At 41.2% G+C, this 20,390-nt stretch overlaps 1 protein-coding gene across 7 annotated transcripts in view; it reads left to right on the plus strand.

Moving 5' to 3' along the window:
- SLC16A12 (solute carrier family 16 member 12) overlaps positions 1-20,390 on the plus strand; it is a 95,374-nt gene that overhangs the window by 1,749 nt on the left and 73,235 nt on the right. For 2 of the 7 annotated variants that reach the window (XM_081555845.1, XM_081555824.1), the window contains exon 2: positions 9,600-9,776. The exons of 2 other annotated variants lie outside the window; for them this stretch is intronic. The gene's annotated coding sequence lies outside the window, so the exon portion shown is untranslated. Of the gene's footprint in view, positions 1-1,604; positions 1,794-5,960; positions 6,095-7,248; positions 7,359-9,599; positions 9,777-20,390 lie in introns of all 7 variants that reach the window. 3 more of the 7 variants (XM_081555786.1, XM_081555802.1, XM_081555813.1) reach the window with 3 other exon arrangements.

Genomic DNA, 20,390 nt, shown 5'->3' on the forward strand with positions numbered 1-20,390 from the left:
TGATTTGTGACTTTGGAGCTGGCTTGGGAAAAGTGGCTTATATGAGGACAATTTGTGTGTTGTGATTAACACGATGACCTATAACAGTGCTCAGAAAAAGGAATTTTAAAGAGATTTATTTAGCATTTTGGTCTCCCCAGATGGCTTAGTGGTAAAGAATCTGCCTGCCAGTGTAGGAGACTTGGGTTGATTGCTGGATTGGGAGGATCCTGGCAGAGGAAATGGAAACCCACTCCAGTATTCTTGCCTGGGAAATCTCATGGCTAGAGGAGCCTGGTGGGCTACAGTCCTTGGAGTCGCAAAAAGTCAACACAACTTAGGGACTGAACACACACATTTAGCATTTTCGCGTTACATTACACATTTTTTATGTTTTCCAGTTTACTTTAATAGATATTTATTGAGTGCCTACTATGTACCCAGTGATATTCTGGTCACTCAAGGTATATCAGTGAATGAAACAAAGAACTTTGGTCTTGTGAACCTCAGGTTGCAATTTATTCATTAGAATTTTTCCAGGATTGTTTGGCAGATGGAAGAGAATTTCAGTTTTGCCTAAAATAGGCAGGTATTTCCCAGGCAAGAATACTGGAGCGGGTTGCTATTTCTTTTTCCAGGGAATCTTTCCAACCCAGGGATCGAACTCACCTCTCCTACATTGGCAGGCAAATTCTTTACCACTGAACCACCAGGGAAGCCCTTAAATTAGGGAAATGAACACATATATTCCAAATTATCTTCCTTCCAATCCCATAATTCTGCTGATTTTATCATCAGTGTGAAAATAAATACAGAAAGAAATTCAGGTAAAGTTACTTTGACTTTTATGAACTGATGTACGTGAACTCTACATGAATAGAAATTCCCACACTTGATTACTTTATGTGTGCTCATTCAGAGTCCCTGAAATGACACTTCGTTTAGTGCAAGGACATCACTGTGGTGACATTAAACTTAATGAAGCATGAGAGGATTAGTTTTCTCAATGGTGTTGGTGCCCTGATGTCAGTGTTGTGGACTATAATTGTGTTAGTTTTAAGATGTAGCTTCTTATTTATTTATGAAGGTAAGTGTGGTGCTTTGATTTTGTCTCAGTTTGCATTGTCCCCTGCTCCCCTCCATGTTAATAGGCAGCACAGTGTTGTGACTTATTGCTAAATCTGTTACCACAGAGGTTTTCCTTTTTAATCAGACGTTGCCGTTTTAAGCATTTTCTGATATTCTCAATTGCTTTTTCTTCAGAATGGCATGGTTTGCAAGCTCAGGCATGTTTATTGTTTTTAACAAAGGCTTATCAAAATGAAGTTGGCAGTTTTTCAGTCATATACAGCCAAAAAAAAGTATTCAGTACAGCTTTGGGGGTTGTTTATGCATTCCTTACCTAACCAATGGCTTTGCTTTTAAATATCGCCAATTTGGAAGCGACGTTCTTCTGAGTCCCTTTGTACGACATCTGAAAACCCATTCAAGTTGTATGATAATTTAATTAAGGAAAAACTAAATCCACACTTGAAGACATTGGGAGGTTTTGAGTACAAAGATTTTTGTCTCTGTTTTAATTTGTTCTGCATCAAAGGACATCAGAAAGTGTTATTATCTAACAGTGTCCTATTTGGAAGTGATCTCTGTTAAACACTTGGAGGAGAGTCATGACATCTGACAGCTGCTAGGCACCCAGCGGCAGTTGATTTTCTTCCTTTGCCTACAGCTCTGGCCCCCGTCAGATTCTTACCTTCCCCCCACCACCCCACTTACTGCACATTGAAGAAAGAGATGTGTTGCTCTGTAGCCAGGTAAGAAGTTACACACCTTTAATTAATTATTTAATCAATGTACTCATTCATTATTTACTTTACAAATATTTATTGAACTTCTTATTACAGATTTGTGCAGATTGTGTTCTGCCTCCCTCGTTTCCTATGCCGGTGGCTGTAGGAGATATAAAAACGTACTACTTGCCTCTAAAGCAGTCTATGGTCTCATATGGAAAAAAAGACATTGTATAACTAGCTGTATGGCTTCCCTGATGCCTTGGTGGTAAAGAATCCTCCTGCCAATGCAGGAGACTCAGGTTTGATCCCTGGGTCGGGAAGATTCCCTGGAGGAATGCATGGCAACCTACTCTTGCCTGGGAAATCCCATGGACAGAGGAGCCTGGCAGGCTACAGCCCATGGAATTGCAAAAAAATCAGATACAACTTAGCAAATAAAACAACAACAACAACTAGCTATAGAATACCAGTTATAATGACCATAAGAGATAGATAACTACTTTAGAAATTAAAAGGAAGGAGAGAGAGCAGGTAGGCACTATGAGGAGTTGAGGCTTAGGAGGAGGACATGTTTGAGCTGATCCTTAAAAGATAAGTAGGATGGTAAAGTTTTTATTGAGGCAGCAGGGTATACCTATCTCTATGGGAGCCCATCTTTGCTTCTTTTGAAGACTTAGACATATGGAAAACTTCCTTTTGGGATAGTTGAAGTTATGTTGTGTTGTCTAATAGACACAGATCATCTCTACACCTCTGCATACACATCACTTCATCCTAGCTAATGGAGTACCCATCAACACTGATGCATCTGATGGGGCTAGCTAGTGCTCTCCTTTCCCTCTGAAAAAGGAACCTGTTGTTGCTCAGAATGCAGAGGCCACTGTGGCAAATAACTGTCATCATAATAAACTGGTGTACTTTGCTTTTATCAGCTCAGGTTCATGCTTACAGTGGTGTTTGGTCATAGTCTTGTTTATTTTAATAATACTTGCTACTGTAATTTTGTGATTTATTTAAATATTAAATAAACTGATATAATGAGAGTGCCAAAAAGGAACATTATTTCTGTGAAAACTTGATTGCCACAGATATTTGTAAAAATAAGCCATATTAAAAAACAAAATAAATGGCTACAACCTGGATGAACCATGAACACATTATAATGAGTGGAAGAAAGCAGACATAAAAGACCACAGATTGTGATTCCACTTATGTGAGATATCCACAATAGGTAAATATACAGAGATGAAATGTACATTTGTGGTTGCCAGGGTATAGGGTAGGGGAAATTGAAAGTGAATGGTAATAGGTACAAGATTTCTTTTTGGGGTGATGGCTGGATTCTGGAATTAGTGGTGTTGGTTTTACAGCATCTGAATTATATACTTTAGGAGGCTAAATTTTAAAAAAATCAACAAGCTACTGCTCCCCAGGTATGGAATAGTTTGCTTTTATAAAAGATTAGAAATCTATAGTAAAAAAAAAAAAAAAACTAGAGAGATTTTACCCTCAGGTTTTTTCATAAGTGCCTTTAACATACAAATGCATTTAAGAAGTGGGAGGAGGAAGTCTGGCCATGGTTTAACCAAGAAAGGCAACACAGAACTGAAATCATCAGGGGACATGCAACAATTAGTGAATGATTTTCCCTTTATTTATGTGACTAAAATTGAAATATGTTTGAAAGATGATGTATCAACTTTTTGACTCCCTGCTTTTACTGACTTCTGATTGCTTCAATTATGAGTGCTTATAATGTTCTCGCTTCTTAGGGTACCCCGGTGTATCTTGAAAATAGCTCTTCTCTTTGTCTCTGGAGGGGAATTCCATGTTTATGAGTTTCTCTTATGGATGTCATATTAGTCCCTTATGATTGCAGAGGAGGCCTGAACCTAATTTTCAATCTACTAAATCACCATAAAAATCACAACCGGTTTTTTCCCCAGACTGTCTTATGGCTTCCTGGGTATACATGTAAACAAAGTAGCAACATAAAATCTTAACTCTACCCATAAGTAAACACTTGCAGACTTTATAATTTCTCAAAATATTTTGAACACAATTCACCATTTTGTGGTTTAACATATTACAGATTAAGGCCATAATCGCTTATTTTATAATTCTCTTTTTTTCTTTGATGAAATACTTTCCATAGAAGTGGACTCATATTTATTTACCAAAACCAGTTGTATTTATTGAAATAGCAATTTCAGTTCTCTAAGTGTTAGTGAGTGTTAGTCACTCAGTTGTGTCTGACTCTTTGCGACCCCATGGACTGTAGCCCGCCAGGCTCCTCTGTCCCTGGAATTCTCCAGGCAAGAATACAGGGATGGGTAGCCATTCCCTTCTCCAGAGGACCTTCCCAACTCAGGGCTGAACTCCAATCTCTTGCATTGAAGGCAGATTATTTATAGTCTGACCCCTAGGGAAGCTGAATCTATATCAAAACAATGACATTCACAGCTCATGAAGGAGCAACAAAAAAAACACCCCAAAACCCCCAAACCCACACTCACAGCAAAGTTAGATCTGCTTTAAAGGAAAAGAGAGCGTTTTTAGTCAGATACGGGTTGACCAGACAACCTTGTATGTGTGTGTTAGTCACTCAGTCATATCTGACTCTTTGCAACCCCATGGACTGTAGCCTGCCAAACTCTTCTGTCCGTGGGATTTTCCAAGCAAGAATACTGGAGTGGGTTGTTATTTCTTTCTCCAGAGATCTTTCTGACCTAGGGATCGAACCTGGGTCTCCTGCATTGCAGGCAGATTCTTTACTGTCTGAGTCACCAGGGAAGCCCCAAGCACCCTTTCCCATCATTATTAACTTATCATGATCAGGGGGAGCCCAATGCACAGGCATCACTGCTATCACAAAGGAGTGATTTGTTCAGATTGATGTTTGACAACTGAGTTGATCAGTCAATGCAAGACTGTATTGATGGCTCTGAAGCCTGGTGACACATTAGAATCACCTGAGGAAGGAAAAGAAAACACTGGTGCCAAGGGCCAGCCTCAAAAATTCTGACTCAGTAGAACTAGGATAGATCCAGGATATCATGTGAATCTCATGGACAACCAGGGTTGAGAACCACCAATCTACATAATACTTAATCATTTTATGCTTTTTCAAAATAAGTGTTATTGAAACAAATGGTTGCTGGAGTCTCTTTTTATCATATCTGAAGACAAAATTAAATGTGATCATTTTTTCTCTCTTTTTTTTTTGTTTGGTTATTTCTCTATACAGTGTCCACTCAGTATATGAGAAGCTTTCTTAATGGTTGAGTGAATTTCCCCTGATTTTTTACCTCTGTGAGATTCACTGAGCTTACAGTGTCAAAAGAGCCAAAGCAACCAAATTGATATCAAGACAGTCAACCAACCAATCGACTGCTTTACTTACGTCATGTTTTTGCTAACTGTAATGTCATAAAGGTCTATTTCTTGAGGACAGCAAGTAGGGGTTTTCCTCTCCAACAACGTGTTTCCTCTATAATGACTTACAGATATGTTCTTGTTTATTATGTGTTTCTTTAAGTTGCTTGAGTTGTTAATCCTAATGCTCAGATTTGCCTCTGGATACTTTACATTTAATTGTACCAAATTAATTTTGAAAATATAGGACTTTATATAAGAAAGATAGCAGCTTAAACCTGGCCTTATGTGACTTAGACAAAATATGACTAATTTTAGTTTTTTCCTTGTCATTGCAATTTACTGTCTTTGAGAAAATGTGGTGAAGTGGTTGATGTAGGACATGTAAAAGACCCATCTGGCTCACTACTTAGACTTGACTTTAGATTTAATGACATTTGTTCTTTTACTTAATTATTTAATTTTTTTTTAATTGAAGTAGAGTTGATTTACTGTGTTGTGTTGCTGAACCAGCAAAGTGATTCTGTTTGAGATATATATATATATATGTATACACATAAGTATATAAATACACATTCTTTTTTAGATTCTTTTCCCTTGTAGGTTATTATAAAATATTGAGTATAGTTTCCTGTGCTATGCTGTAGGTCCTTGTTGATTATTTATTTTCTATATTGTAGTATGTATCTATTAATACTCATGGAAACTCTGATCCACGGTTACCAATTAGCTTTCCCAAATTGTGCTTCAACTGTTGATTTTTGTATTAAAAATAGCACCATCATGGACCTTGACCAGTAGTTTTTGAACTAGGTTTTTCAGATTTCTGGGAGTTTCAAGGAGCCCCAAGAGCTGTTCCAAGGCGTGGGGACAGACAGTAGAGTGTGTCCAAGAGTCCAGTGTTCATTCAGAGTTCCTTTCAGTGGTCTGTTCTGCAACCTGACCAGGTGGGCTATTCTTGATTTCACATTTTGGGTTGCCAAGGAAGATTTTATTTGAACAAAGGATTTTTTGGCAAAAACAAGTTTGTAAATCCCTAGGCCACATGTTTCTAAGTTTCTGCTTTTCTTTCCCTGCCAAATTTGGTTTATGTAGTTCTGGTAGCTCCTAATTGTTTTCTAGATGCATGCATGCCCAGTTACTCAATCATGTTAGCCTCTTTGAGACCCCATAGACTGTAGCCCGCCAGACTCCTCTGTCCATGGAGTTGTCCAGACAAGAATACTGGAGTGGATTGCCATTTCCTCCTCTAAGGAATCTTTTCAAACCAGGGATCGAACCTAAGTCTCCTGCAGCTCCTGCATGGGCAGGCAGATTCTTTACCACTGAACCAGCCACCTGGGAAGCCCCCTGTGACTGTGCTGCTGCTGCTGCTAAGTCGCTTCAGTTGTGTCCGACTTTGTGCAACCCCACAGACGGCAGCCCACCAGGCTCTGCCGTCTGATGAAAAAGCATGGGGAAGACTCCTATTAACTTTATATCCTTCATGCTTGTGGGGATAGAGAGCCAAATGAACAATTAGATATTCTGGGCAAGAAATATATAATAGATTGGAAGTTATCAGCATAGAAACTCAATTTAAGTAACCTGGTATGTGTGTGTGTAAGTAATTACCCACCAGGAGTATTTATAAAGAGGCGATAAAGATTAAGTCCTGAGGAGTAGCTGTGCTAGGTCAGGTACCCTCTTCTGTACTCAAATTAACCCAGTACACATTGGTCAGTGCTGTTTCCTTTTTATATTTTAAATTGCTATTTCCCCACATAACTTGTGCATAACTGTCAAAAGAGTTGGAGCATGAATGTATATGTGGGTGGGTGGGGTGTAGGGTAACCTGGGAGGGTCGGAGCACAGGGGGTGGAAACCACCCAAGGAAGTTCTCCCACTTTTCAAAATCCTACATCCTGTACAGAAACTACAGGGCTCCTTCTATATGTGCATTGAGGTGCAGAATGAGAAGGTAAACTTGAGCAGTTAACCAGGGGCTTTGGCAGTGTAGACGGCCATTGTGGTATTTTTGGCATAAAATAATTTAAGTATTGTGGTTTCTTGACTTTTAAAATGCAGACATTTCCCCATGTCTTCATTCTCTCTTTTGCAGTTGGACCTAGTGACTGTTAGGTTCTGAGTGTGATCCCAGTGAGCCCAGGGGTAAGGTTCATTCCACATGGATCTGAAACGGTTCTGAGTGTGATCCCAGTGAGCCCAGGGGTAAGGTTCATTCCACATGGATCTGAAACTTAATTTCATTTCATTGACACAACCCTGCCCTCCATACTGGCCAGCTGTTTGTCACTTTTAGTTACAAGGCTCACCAGGCAACAGTGTATTAACTTCATTAAGAAATACCCACAAACCTTCTTAGAAAAAGTCAAAGTACCTGGGTAAAGAATAAGTAAATGGTTATAAACAAGATACTGTCAAAAATATTTTGCTTAATAGGTAGAAGTGTTCCAGTGATAAAGGGATTGGTCACTGGGTCAAAAATTAAGCCCCACACATTTTCCACTTCTTTTTACAAAAATTTTATTGAAATATAGTTGATTTACAATGTTGTATCCATTTCAGGTTTATTCAGTTATACATATGTATATATTCTTTTTTATATTATCTTCTAATATGGGTTATTCCTTTTTTACCTCTTTAGGTTGACTTCTTTGATTATCTTCCACATTCACATAAAATAAGGCAACCATATATTTTAATTTTATTAGAGATGGAAGTCTAACTAGAATTTCAAATAACTTTGAATCATTTGATGCCCCCAAATTGGCATCTCAGAAGTGTCCTGATATATTCTGCTTTCTTTATAAATGCTTGCATGATAAGATACCTGCGCTGTGTTGTACTTAGCTGCTCAGTCGTGTCCGACTCTTTGCGACCCTGTGGACTGTAGCCTGCCAGGCTCCTCTGTCTATGGGGATTCTCGAGGCAAGAATACTGGAGTGAGGTGCCATGCCCTCCTCCAGGGTATCTTCCCAACCCGGGGATTAAACCCAGGTCTCCTGCATTGTAGGCTTTACCATCTGAGCCACCTGGGAAGCTCCATAGCATACCTAGTTGGTTCCAAATACAGCTTAAGGTAAAGTTTCAGTTTAGTTTTTTTTTTTTTTTTTTTTAATAGTTTTAATACTCTTAAAATTCTCTTCTGGGGAATTCTCTGGCTGGCCAGTCGTTAGGACTTGGGTTTGATCCCTGGTTGTGGAACCAAGATCTTGCAAACTGCACCTAAAAAAATAAAAAAAGTCCCTAAGCAAGAATATTGTGGTTATTATTGTGGTTTAGTCGCTAATTAGTCCACTAGTCTCCTCTATCCATGTGATTTCCCAGGCAAGATTACTGGAATGAGTTGCCATTTCCTTCTCCAGCGGATCTTCCTGACCCAGGGATCGAACCCACCTCTCTTATATCTCCTGCATTGGCAGGTGGGTTCTTTACTACTGAGCCACCAGGGAAGCCCGATATTGTGATTAAGGAATGTTAACTCAGTGAGTTTACCTTTTCACCAGGCTGAGTGCACAGCACGTGCTAGACGCTGCCCCCAATGCTGAGGACTCACAGAGAACAGGCAGGGTTCTTTCTCAGAGGCTTACACTGTCCTCAGGGAGACGAGTGTGTGGACAAAGAATCATAGCACTCTGATGAGTCCCAGAAGTGATCGCCTTCCATGGGAGTTCAGAGACAGAGGCACTTAACTCTGCCTAGAGTGGTCAGACAATTGTAGAAATTTATGAGGTGAGCAGCCGGAGGAAGGGCAGTTCTAGGCAACAGAAACAGTAGGTACAAAGGTAATGAGGTGGAAAGGACACCAGATTGAAAGAACTGCCTGGTTCTTCAGGGTGGTTTGGCATGGCTGACATGCAGGGTGTATTATATGTGACTACATAGGTGCCAGAAGAGCAGGCAGGAGCTGGGTCATTTAGGGACACTAAGGTAGAAGGAATTTCAGTTTTGCTTTGGCTTCTAAGAATAATCCTTGAAAGCTTTTAAACAGGGGAGTTGGGTAGGACTAGGGGTTTGCTGATAAAATCAGCTTGTGTTTAACAGATAACAATCGAGCTTCTAGAAAGTCCAAGAGGATAACAAATCAGGGAGTGTGCTGATGTGATATGGATGGGAAATAAGATTAATGCCTCAGGGTAAGACTTCAGCTTTGTTTATCTTTATATTTTTGGTGCTTGGTGCCCTCTAGGATATGTGGTAGAGAAGTTTGATAGGCAATATAATATTCCATGCAAATAATGCAAAATTTGGGCATCATTGGCTATTAGGTTCAGTTAAAATCCCATGATGGGATGTAATTTCCTGGGCGGTATGTGAAGAGTGAAGTGTGAAATGGATCGAAAACTTATGCTTTCAAGAGTCACTACAGTGTGTTTCCATTCCCCCTTGATCACTGTACCTTTCTTTATGTTTTCTGATTGTCTAGTTATGTGCTGATCTTTTCCTTAGACAAAGTGTGAGGGCAAGAGCTGAGTCGTATCACAGCCATCACACAACTTCAGATGTCTGAAGTACCACTCGGATGTCTGAGTCATTGCATCTCACCGTGAATAGAGCCCTCTGGAGCTGTGTTTCAGCTGTCCCTGCCTAACTGGTTCCAGCAGCTGTCATGGTGCCTGCCCTTTGGTAAGTGTTAGTATGGTACCTGCCCTTTGGTAAGTGTTCAGTACACGTGTTGAAAAAATGAATAAACGCTTCCCTAGTGGCTCAGCGGTAAAGAATCCGCCTGCAATGCAGGAGATGCAGGAGACTTGGGTTTGCTCCCAAGGTTGGGAAGATCACTTGGAGGAGGAAATGGCAACCCACTCCAGTATTCTTGCCTGGAGAATCCCATGGACAGAGGAGCCTGGTGGGCTACAGTCCTTTGGGTCGCAGAGAGTAGGACAGGACTGAGCACAAAATGAATGAATTAAACCTAATGAGTGGTCAGAGGAGGAAGGATCTAGCCAGAGAATTAGGAAGTACAGGTTTGAGGGGAGGAAAGCTCAACAGGAGAGACTCCTGTCATGGAAATTCAGGGGAGAAAGAGTTCAACAATGATAGAGAAGTCAACAGGGTCAGACGATACAGAGGGGGTCACTTAATCAAGGATGGCACAGCTACCACTGACAGTTAGGAGTCATTGGTGATAATGTCAAAAATAGCTTGTATGGTGTGTATGGAGGCAGGTGGCATATTCCATTCCATGGACATGGGAATGAAAAAAGGGGTGAGGAAACAGTCAGCCTAGACAGGTTCTTAAGAGGCTGGGAACATGAAGAAAGAAAATGATTGGAGGTAGCTACAAAAGGTGGGAAGGCAGAAGGGGAGTTTTCACCCCTTCTCGTTCTGTCATTTCCTTCTTTTCTCTCATTCTTCCTATCCAGTGGCCCCAATTCTCTCTAAAATAGTAAGTGACACCAATAGTTTTGGAGAATTTTTATTCTCTAAGCTTTGTTAAAATTACATATATTAACTTGCTAATTTCTTGCAACAACACTTTAAAGATGCAATTATTATCCTAATTTTACAAATGAGACAAAGCATAGAAGGGTTAAGCAAGTTGTCTGAGGTTGTACAGCTACTAAGAGGCAGAGCCAGGAGGCAAGGCTCTTCCTCATTGTACTCTCCTGCTAGACATGGCAGGTGCATTGAGTACTTAAGATTTTCAACCAATGTGCATATGGAATTGGTGTAACATATTGTTGTTGAGTCACTCCAAGCACTTAGCCTGTGTTGGAAATCATAATTGTGTCACGCCATTAATCTGCAAGGTTGAGAGGGTGCCTCTAGCAAAACATGCCTTACCAGTTATAGGAGTGGAAATGTTTGGATGCTTGGACTGATGTGGAGTGGGAGATTGGTGGCTTGGAAGGATTGGGGATGCCAGAAAGAGAGCAATGGATATGATGGATCATGAGCTTTAGCCTCTAAGGAGAAGGAATCTAGAGCAGGATGGGCTGATGACATGGGAGAAAAGAGAGAATCAAGGAGCCCGAGGGTTCAAGGAGATTGAAAGCTAGGTGCAGTAGGAGTGGAACTAGAGTCTTGGGGAGCATAGAAAGTTGGGCTTAGAGAGGTATATTTCATTCTCACAACAACCCCACATTTCAGAAGTGAGGATAAAAAAAAAAAAGGATAGGCACAGGTGATGATAGGTTGATGCTGTGGCTTTGGGAGGAGATGACTCAAGTGGGTTGGAGGTTAATCTCATGAGGTCAAGGTCGAGGCTGACATCAGTAGAGATATTGGGTAGATGTTTTTTTTTTCTTATGTGGATTCTGATTTATTGAATAAAAAAGCCATTAATTCTAAAAACATTTCAAGGATTAGTTCACTGAATAATACAAGCAATCAGGTTAGCCTTTTACTAAATCCTGTTGCTTAAGTGATAGTGCTTTACAAAGTTTTTCTTGTTTTGATTTTGAGCAACTGTAGGGTAGAAACTGGATGCGCAAAAGAAATTAGATAGGTGTGAGGGCTGTTGTAGGTAGTCAATAATAGAATGTTTTTACAAAATAATTCAGTGCAAGGACCAAAGGTAATAATAACAATGAACATAATGCCTCTCTATGTGTTTATAATAAACAAACTTGGGGAAAGCACTTTCATGCATGTTTGTCACAGAAAATATTCAAATTTTAAAAAATAACAATTATAATTAGAATGCCAATAAAAGCAAACAGAGAGAGACCCTGCTTCTCCTGGGAGGATGGTGCTGAGAAGCTCTGAAGACTGGTCTAGAGTTTAGAAAGCTGCAACTCAAGTGTGTTATGGTTTTAGGGAAAGGTACAAAAGGGTAGCTGATACCTGGCATGTAATAAAAATCACTTCAATGGTCTTAGTAGAACATTGGCAGAGAACAGTTAAATTGCTTCTATTTTGCACTGTAAGTTTTTGAATTTCATGATATTATTACATTGTTTTATTTATTTACTTTTAAGTTAATTTTTATTGGAGTATGGTTGCTTTACAATATTGTGTCAATTTCTGCTGTGCAGCAAAATGAGTCGCTATATGTATACATATATCCACTCTGTTTTGGATTTCCTTCCCATTTAGGTTACCACAGAGCATTGAGGAGAGTTCCCTGAGCAATATAGTAGGTTCTCTGCATTGTAATTTTTGAAAAAAGAATGTGAAGTGTTAATTGACAAAACAACACAATTTCACAAGCAATTTTGGGTGCTTTAGCCAAATTGCCGTTATCACCTTGGAAAGAAAAGAGGACATGCTCTTATGAAATCCCCTCTTCCTCTTCCTTCTCCTCCCTCTTTCTTTTCTTCTGGTCATGTGCTGTATGATGCTCTCTGGGCACAGAGAGGCAGTTGAGATCATCAGGCTTCGAGCTTTGTTGTGATTTATGGGGGTGGGGATCGTGGGAGAGGGGCCAGAAACTTCACTGGGACTCAGCATGGTGTCCTTTGCTTCTATAGTTAGCCATGTGGTGGGAACCAGCTGTATATGTTCCCTTTGTACAGCTGTGCATACCACTGTCTCCTTTTTCCTTCTGCCCATTTAGGATTTCAGGAAATCAAAATTACATCTGATGTAAGCTTAGAAATCCCCACATGTGAAGATATGAAGCTACTACATAGGGGAATAAAAAATATGTAAGCTTGGTCTGATACAAAGTAGCACGTGTCGATAATGTATCAGGTAGGATATGTTGGATGTAGGGAACAGAAACTCTAACCCAGACTGTCTTTCCTAGTCAGGAAGAGAATTCCTTTGTGTAGTAGAAAGTCAGGAGCAGAGTGTCTGGCTCTGAGTTTGTTTCTCGGTGATTCTTTTGGCTTTGTTCCTACCCTGTATTGGTTTTATTTCAGCCTGACTCTCCTCATGATCCCGAGATGGAATATAGCTTGAAGGTTCATATTGAGATAGAAAACATCCAGGGGAAAGGGGGAAGCCATGTCTTCTTATCTCTTCAGTAGTGTGGAAACCTTTCTCAGAATCTCCCAAAAGACTTTTCCTCAAGTCACTGCCCTATCCTTAAGTCAGTCCATGACTGGCAGGGGGAACAGGATTGCCGTAGTTCTTGGTTAGCCATTTAGGAAGGACTGGATGTTGGGAATCATGTCCATGATAGAAAGAAGTTTTGAGGCCATTCTTACAAGATTCCAGTCTCATCAAGGGGGAAACACCTCAGATGGAAGTCAAATCCCAACTTAAGCATTTGCTGGCAGTGTGAACTTGGACAAATCACCAAATTCTGTGAGCCTCTTTTTCTCTTATAGGATCATTGTCGGACAACATTTTACATAAACGTTAAGGAGCTATACAAATGATAATTATTTATTTAATAATAATAATATTGATAATGATTAACAAGAGTAACAACTTTTATTTATTGACATTTGCATGTTCCGGGCACTTGTTACAGGCTTAAACACATGCTCTTTGTTATTCATTAAACATATACCAAGCAACTCAAGGCATCCTACAAAGCATTTTATTTCTGATTTCAGTTAAGCAGAGATTGCAACAGTACAGCTCAAGGTAGGGACAGTGAACAGATGTGGGCTCAGTTTCAGCCAGAGCTTCCATTGTTTTGGCCTTTGTGACTGAGTAATGGCAGCTGGCTGTGGGGCCCCAGAAAATTATTTGGTTACCTGTTGCAGGTCATCTTTAGCTCACTAGTTCAGGGCTCAACGCTCTGGCGATTTGCACAACACGGGTGTATTGCGTGCTTTTAGAAAACGTGATGCTTTTATTTCTCCTGTTGCTTTCTTTCCCCAAGTATAAGCTTTTTGCATATTTATCCCTTTGAAATAGTAGAGGGGTTTACAAAGGTTTCTTAGGTTCTTGTATCTATTGTGTCATCTGAGCCTTATGAAGAGGTCAAGACTGAATTTGTATTGTATGGAGGCTTCATGGACAAAAGATCTAGCAGGTAATGAAATCAGTGAGTGTGGGGCATCATTTGTTTGAATGCTGCGTATTGCCTTGCTCTGAACACTGTTGTGGAGTGAACATTTCCCGTAGGAGTATTTTGGTTTATATCTTTATGGTAGTTTCTTTGAAGGAGAATAGCTGGGTGATAGACTTTGAAATTTTTATGAGTTACTTGATTGACTCATGGAAGGCTTTGGAGTGATGAAAATGCCACACTTGTATGTAGCGTTATTTGAGGATTATGTGTTTTTTCATTCTGCTATTTTATAATAAATGCCTAAGACCATAAAATATTTCCAGAAAATCTGAACTGTTTTCTCTGATACAACATAACATACTTTTCCCCAGGTCCCTTTTACACTTACCATAAAAATAGTGAGTGCTTACATGGCTCAACTTTTACTGAATATTGAGGAAATTCAGCCCACACCCATTCCTCCCCATTAATTGTAAAGTTCAGAAGAGAAACTGAGCTTATGCATCTTGATTCATCCTCTCCATAATGTGTTACTGCTCATGAGGCTTCTTGTTTGTTTATTTTGTTTTGTTGTTGATTTTGCTTGTTTTTGGACACACTGTGTGGCATGTGGGATCTTGGTTCCCCTGACTAGGGACTGAATTCGTGTCTCCTGCAGTGGAAGCACAGAATCTTAACCACTGGACTGCCAGGGAATTCCCTCCTGAGACTTCTTGATCTGCATGCACATGGGCTCCCTAAAGGCCTATTTTTCAGACACATCTGCTTTTTATTCATGGTTCTGGCTCTCATGCTGGGACCTCTGCTATACCCTTAAGACATTCTGTGAGTAAACTGATGGGAAAAATGAAGTGAGAGATACTGTTTCTTTTTTTTGCTGGTGCAATATGAACATGAAATAGTTGTTATTGGTTCTGAGGAGCAAGTAGAAAGACTCATTCCTATGACCCTGTGTAATTCTTTCAACAATTCCTAAAATACTTCTCCCCAAGTCTTCCCATTATCTACAAGATACATTAAGGAACAGAAGCTATGTAGCAACAGAAAGTGAGAAGAAGCAACTGCCACTGTATTTAAACAGATTCTTGAAAATCATAGTTGCGAGTGGAGTGTATATGATACACGTTGTGTTCTCTGTCTGTATGTTTCCCCAGGTAGTTTTAAACACTAATATGCCCTATGTGATAATAGGAAAAAGCAAAGAGTGGGACCAGGAGGAACCCATTAACAGACTGACCACACGGTGTCACCAGGATGGTGGGGAGGGGAGGCAGAGAGTTTCTACATTGTTTGGAACAGCCCTGTGCAGTGGACAGAATATGGAGACCTGGTTACCCAGCAAGTCAATAGGAGAGCCTGGATTTCAACCCAAACCTTTCTATATCCAAATTGCACAATTTGTGTTTGCTTCTCTTGGCTTCTTTGTTGCAGATTTTCATTTTCAAAATTATCTCTAAAATCATTCAGACTTTGCAGAAGGGAATAAAGGGCCTACTGCTTCCCCACCCCACCTCCGCTTCTCCCATGCCCCAGGCCTACACAGCCTGGGTGTGCTCCCTGGCCACCTTCTCTGCATGGACAGATCGCCTAAAGGAGCCAGACATGCCTGCCTCCAGTGAGAACTGCCGAGAGGGCAGAGGTGGGGCTCAGGAACGCATTGTCCTCTCCAGGACCTACCTGGGTGAGGCTAGTGAGGTGCTAGGCTCTGGGAACCAGGATCCTCCCAGGTTTAGCTGCAGTCGAGTGTCCTGGGAGCCAGTGCTTTTGGGGAAGGAGAGCCACCTGTGCTGCCCTGAGTTCCTGCCTTGCTCTGTCCTGCCTTGCCCAAGTTGAGAGCAGAGCCCCGACAGTGAGAGGTGGGGAGGACATTTGCTCATCTGTGTTTTTCCAGTGCCTGTATGTACCGGTGCTCAGCTACTGTTGCATGAAAGCAATGAAGATGCACTAGCCCTAGGCTTGCAGGCACATCATCGAGTGACTTTGGGCAAGTCACCTGAAGATCAGAAGATTCTAGTCTCGGTTTCTAAGGTACACTGTTTTGGCTTCTTGTTTTAATGTTTCTGAAATAAGATATGATTAGCAGTAGATGAATATATTTAATATCCTGGAGTTTCTTAATTTTTCCTTCATCTTGGAAAGTTGTTTTTAATTCTGTGGGGCAACTTATAATTTCTGTTATTGTGGGAACGTGATAATCAATCCCTTGAGGAATGCTTTAGAGAATGGGTAATGCCTGATAACCCACTTTGTGAATGGTAGCTCATGCTTAGTCACTTAGTTATGTCTGACTCTTTAAACTGTAGCCCGCCAGGCTCCTCTGTCTATGGGATTTTTCAGGGAAGAATACTGGAGTGAGTTGCCAGCCATTTTCTCCTCCAGGGGAACTTCCTGACCCAAGGATCAAAACTATCTACTATATCTCCTGCACTATAGGTGGATTTTTTTTTTTTTTTTTTACCACTGAGCCACTGGGAAAACCCATGAATGGTAGAGTTATATATAGATATGAAAGGCCAGAAAACTACCCAACTGCCTTTGCAGGGCTATTTCTTAGATATGCCCAGGCAGGAACTTCTTGATTAAAGAAGTAGTGAGTCTCCTGTTCAATAAAGTTGGTGTTCTAGGTTATGAGAATGTACATTTTTAATCTCCCCAGTCCCCCAATAGAATTCAATAAGCTATTTCCATTTTGAATTTTTAAAAAATGACCCTTAAACATTTGAATCTTTCTTGAATTAGGCCTTGGCAAGAACTGTTTGCGTGTCGTGGATTTAGTAGATTCCTGGCCATTATTGGAAATATCGGATTGGCCACAAAACTGTTGTAATTTGATCAGAATGTTAATCCAAAAATTGCTGTGTTTCAAATGGGAAATTACAGTGCCACTTAGTTCTTATGGTATGCCAGGTAATGAGAGGGGATTAAAAACAATTACTCACACTGTCAACCTAAGACAAATAAACTGCCAGATATTTCTCTCACCAAGATGGGTTTATTCAGGGTCAGTAGAGAATTGCAGTTTGGGGTCTGCAACCATGGTGAGCCACGTGTAAGTCTCTGCACAGCCAGGGGAGGGGAAAATGAAGTTGGGAGGGCTAGAGTAAACACGGAGTCCGTGGCTTTTAATTGGCTGAGCTGTTGCCGGGAAAGAAGAGAAGTGTTTTTCTTCCAGTTGATCTCTGTTATCATCACAGGGCTTAAATGCTCCCCTTTCTCGTCTCCTGATTCTTTAATTGAGGCTTCTGTTTATCAATTTTTGTGAGAGTCTGTTTCTCTCCAGGTGGATTTCAGTTTGGAGAGCCTTCAAATGTTGAAGACCAAGATAAAATTTCCCTTTCCAGCTCAATTCAGCCAGTTTACCCCAGTAACTAGTGTGAAGAAGTTTATAATCTCGAAAGAAACAAGGTAGACATTTATTTTTCTGGGAAAAATAAGCTGCTAAGCAAATAACTAGTGGAAGCAAGACCACAGAGGGAATATTTCTATTCCTGCTAGAATTTGTATTAGTTACTAATATTTAGAATGTCCATTCACAAGCCAGTGTTCTGTCATGGCTCTGAAACCAGTGTCGGCGAAATCAGAGGTCTTTGGGGGCTCAAGTATATGAAGTAGCTGAGTGGTGAGTCTGGGCTATAAAATTGCGGAGAACATGTAAAGGTTCACTCTCTCACCATCCATTAGATACTTGAGTTCTGTTCTCAGTGTTAAGGGTACATCTGTGAACAAACCCCAAAAAATCCCTGCCCTGGAGTTTACATTCTAATTTGTTGCTGCCTTGAAAAACAAATAACTAGACCAGTTAGAATTATCTCTAGAGTAAATGAATCAGACAGATTGATGTGTTTCTATGAATAAATTGAATTGATTTTGGTGTTGTTAGCTTTTAGGCCTTTTTCACATAGCTGATATTTCTGGATAAATGAATAGATAAATAAATGAGATTATTGGAATTGTTGGAATGGAGGTTGAGATAGCTTCTTTTTGGCATTCCGCTTGGTCTGTCGTCTTAATTTTCCAAATAACGCCAATATAAAATATTACTGGCTGCACAAGGCAGCTCCTGGTTTATTTGACTTTAATTTTAATTGAAAATAAAGCACTGTGGGAGATCCCATCTCTCATATTGACTGTGATAACTTTCCAGGGTTAACTGCCCTCATCAGTGGATCCCAAGGCTGGGACCAGAGAACCATGAGCTGAGCGCAGAACTCCCCAGGAAGCCGTTCCAAGGGAGTGAGGCTCTTACAGGGCTTTCTGCAGAGTGACCAATGAGGTCACTAGAATAACAAACCTGGGAGCTTGGACCTGGGAACCCATGTGCCTTTTCTTTGAGTTTCTTGTGGTAATATGGGGACAAGAAGCATTTGCGATTGCACTTGTCTTCAGTATTCACAAACGGAACTTCTGCTGGGCCTGCAAAAGGGAGGCAAAATTGGTAGTTTTAGAGAGAGAAAATGCAGGCTGCTGGCAGGAATTTGAGCCCTCTGACTCTGTTCTCTTCAGGCTATAGTGCCCAGGGCAAGTGTCCTTTTAGCAAATTAACAGGTGTGAGGAATGTGAATGTTTGTGGCCTGGATTTCTGTTTCCAGAGCCTCTTGGGATGTGTACCCACCCAGGAGCTCCTGTCTTCTCTTCTATGTTGAGGGTGCTGCATGGAGCTGGGATGGAAGCCAGGCAGAGAGCTCTCACTGGAATCCGACCAGGCTGGCACTGTGATCTTGGACTTGCAGACCTCAGAACTGTGGGAGAATAAATGTTTACTGTCGGTGCTTTGTTGTGATAGCTCAAGCGGACTAAGTCCAGTGAGCACTGTTAGAGATGCAGTGTTTGTGAACCTCCTCCCTTCCCCTCACCCCTGCAATTCACTCGTCAAAGCCCTAACCTCCAATGTGATGGTATTAGAAGGTAGGGCCTTTGGGAGGTACTTGGTTTAGGTGAGGTCATGAGGGTGAGCCTCATGATTGGATTTTGGATTAGTGTCCTTGTAAGAAGAAGAGGGGCTTCCCTGGTAGCTGAGCTGATAAAGAATCCGCCTGTAATGTAGGAGACCTTGGTTCGATTCCTGGGTCAGGAAGATTTGCTGGAGAAGTAATAGGCTACCCACTCCAGTATTCTTGGGGTTCCCTTGTGGCTCAGCTAGTAAAGAATTTGCCTGTAATGCAGGAGAACTGGGTTCGATCCCTGGGTTGGGAAGATCCCCTGGAGAAGTGAATGGCTGCCCACTCCAATATTCTGGCCTGGAGAATTCCATGGACTGTATAGTCTATGGGGTCGCAAAGAGTTGGACATGACTGAGCGACTTTCACTTGACTTCAAGAAGTAGAGAGAGAGGACTATCTCTCTGTCCATATACACACCAAGGAAAGGCCAAGTGAGCACACAGCAAGAAGGTGGCTGTCTGCGAGCCAGGCAGAGAGCTCTCACTGGAATCCGAGCAGGCTGGCACCCTGATCTTGGACTTGCAGACTCCAGAACTGTGGGAGAATAAACGTTCACTGTTGGTGTTTTGTTGTGATAGCCCAAGTAGACTAAGTACCTCTTCTTCAGGTCTTACCTGATCCATCAGCAGGGCTGTAATACTCTTCCTTTCTTCTTTGACCTGAGTAATCCCAGACTCTCTTGGATTTCTCATTCCTTTCTCAATTTCCTTGCAGCCTTCTCTTCTCCTAATCTTCTCTTAAAGATCAGGGTTCCTTGAAATCCTACTCTTTTTCTCCTTTTCTATCTACCCTCAAGACACCTTGTTCCTGAGTTTATAGTCTGGGCATCACCATAGGCCTTCACCCACTAGCTTGTCAGAAATACAAGTTTCAGGCTTCCCCCAGACCTGCTGAATAGACTCTGACATTAACAGGTGATGCCCACAAAAGTCTGAAAATCCTGCTTTCAAAGATGTCAGTGACCAGCTCTGTGCTCTGATTTTTCCAAGTGTACATTTGATCTGGATACCAGATCTCTCTCCTGGCCTCTAGACCAGTTTATCTGACAGAACCTCTCAACTGTCCATTTCTGTGTTCCATAGGGATGTTTAACTTTACCAGCCCAGAGTCTGCCTCCTGTTTCCCCAGTTATGCTTCTCCTTCTTTGTGTCCTTGTTCTCAATCGTGTCTGACTCTTTGCAGCCCCATGACTGTAGCCTGCCAGGCTCCTCTGTCCATGGAATTTTCCAGGCAAGAATACTGGAGTGGGTTGCCATGTCCTATGCCAGGGGATCTTCCCGACCAGGGGATCAAACCCGTGTCTCTTGCATCTCCTGCACTGGTAGGTGGATTCTTTACCACTGCACTACCTGAGAAGCCCCTTTCTCCTTTGGCCAACTGACAAAAAAATAGGGTCTGTTCAGAAAATTTTACTTCAGAACTCCCATTTTATCCCGTACTCCTGGT

Source organism: Giraffa tippelskirchi, chromosome 2, assembly GCF_054371585.1.
Source record: "Giraffa tippelskirchi isolate mGirTip1 chromosome 2, T2T-mGirTip1v1.2.pri, whole genome shotgun sequence".
Taxonomy (NCBI): Eukaryota; Metazoa; Chordata; class Mammalia; order Artiodactyla; family Giraffidae; genus Giraffa; species Giraffa tippelskirchi.